This window comes from Lolium rigidum, chromosome 4, assembly GCF_022539505.1.
Source record: "Lolium rigidum isolate FL_2022 chromosome 4, APGP_CSIRO_Lrig_0.1, whole genome shotgun sequence".
In the NCBI taxonomy this organism is placed as follows: Eukaryota; Viridiplantae; Streptophyta; class Magnoliopsida; order Poales; family Poaceae; genus Lolium; species Lolium rigidum.
Window position 1 is genome coordinate 118,236,738 of NC_061511.1, and position 2,275 is coordinate 118,239,012.

Here is a 2,275-nt window from a genome sequence, read left to right on the forward strand (position 1 = left end):
CCGGTTTGCGGCCGGTCGACCGGGCCAGGGACCGGGCTGGCCGGTCTGACCGGGTTTTGGACCGGCCTGGACTTCTTCTTCTCCTCTCGCGCATTCCTCCCGCTCCTCCCTCGCGCGTCCTTGAGATATCTTCATGTCCAGCTCCATGTCCAGCTTCACGGCCCTCTTGACGTCCGTCTTCATGTCCAGCTGCTCCTCTCCTCGTGCGATGCTTGTCTTCTTTTGATACCTGATGATACATAAGTAATAGGACTTAGGCAGTATAAAGTTCTCATCAATCAAAGTATCGTTTAGAAACAAGTTCACCTGTTGTTTAAGTAGCTTCGCACGAGCTCTTGTAATTGGTCCAATCCGAACTTCATTGGACTTGAGCTTCACAGCAGGTTCATCTTCATTTGTTAATGACGGAGGTAGTAGTGAGGTAGGGATGTCCTCATCAGCGGTCATAGATGAAGTGAATACGAGTTATTTGTAAACATTGTGGTGTAGACCAAATAGAAGTTATATCTATCATGGTAAGAATAGGTAAGAATAAATATCAGGAGCCATGCATCTAACACTTGAACTTTGCATTTGGATCACAGACGCCGGCATATGCAACGCACATACTGGAAGCGGCCGGCAGAATATTAACATTTCCTTATGGAAAGTGTGTATTTGGCTCCGAGTTCGAGTGAACCATTCCTTCAAAAAAATCATGTTTAAAAGCTTTGAAAAAAATTATGAACATAATCAATGATGTATCCTACAAGTATACGAAATTGCAATCCCAAATTCTTTGTGACGTCGGCAAAAAAATGACAAAATCAGATAAAATTTGAAGGTTTGAAAATATGCATACCCAGTATCTGCACTTTGGTCATTTTTGTGTAGTCCAAAATACAAAGTATTTGAGATTGAGATTTTACAAGTTCGCGAGGAACACCAATATTTTCGGATTCTTTTTAATAGCAGTAGCCCAGGAGACATAAATCTCCGCTCCATTTTCCTATTTGTATATGGTACATTTTACATTCTCGTGATCTCGTCACTTGTCAATAGCCAAAATACCACACTTGAAAACCACAAGTGCCATAATACCACACTTCAAAATCAAAATGCCAAAATATCACACATGTTCAGTTTTTCATTGCCAAAATACCACTTCTATCAATTGTCAACCCAATCAACGAACGGCAAACCTGCAGTATGTCGAATATGCCCTTGACTCATCTAATGAAAGAAGAAGAAAAAAAGAGAACCTGAGCTCGTTCCCAAATCCCAACCCCTGCTGCTCGTTCCCAACCCTTTTTTTTTTGCGGAAGAAGATAGTGATATTAATACTCCGTTCTTACAGAAAGGTCCAGAAACAAAGGCAAAATTACAAAGAAGTCCTTCTGGATCCCGTCAACGCCGATGCCCAGGAGCCGCTGCTCCCACTTCGCCTTGGATCGAAGCTAGCCCCATGGCAGCCGGGAAGTCGCCGAGCACCGGATCCATGGATCCTACGCCTGGAATCGCCGCCGACGACGCGGGGCATCTCGAAATCACCATCGTCTTCATCTTCAAACACCGGATCCTCCACCTACATGAATCCGGACGGGGCACGAGGAGCTCGCCGAATCCGCAGACCGCCGAGCTCGGGGAAGTCGAGCGCTTGACGAAGAAGCACCGAAGAGCGCCGTCGCCGGAGAGGAAGCACCGCGACACCAAACACCCCGCCGACAGCTTCACCGCCTCCAAGACACCGCCGGCCGGGACCCAACCTATACCTACACTATATACAAGCCGGGATCCGTGGTTTCCCCACCCTCCCGCCGCCGGAGCGGCCGCCGGAGGAGGAGGATACCACGAATCCCCGACGAGCGAGGTGGGAAGACTGGGAGCGCTCAGAAATTCGCCTCTCTCTACTGTAGATGGGAGAGGGGAACAGCCAATGCTTGTTCCCAACCCTTGCAGGGGCGACGGCCGCCGCCGCCGCGGCTCCCCTGAAGACCGCTGCCGCCGCTGCTCCCTGAAGGCGGCCGCCGCTGCTCCCCGAAGGCCGCCGCCGCTCCCCGAAGGCCGCCTCCGCCGCCTCGTCAAGTCCTCCGCCGCTGCTCCCTGAAAAAGGTAAGGGCATCTGTGTCTTTATTTGAGAAAGTTAGTCACTAGTGGTATTTTGGCATCAAAAACTGAAAATGTGTGATATTTTGGAACTTTGGTTTTGAAGTGTGGTATTTTGGAACTTTTGGTTTTGAAGTGTGGTATTTTGGCTATTGTCTCTTTGGAAAAACTCGCTCTCCGGCACCCAACT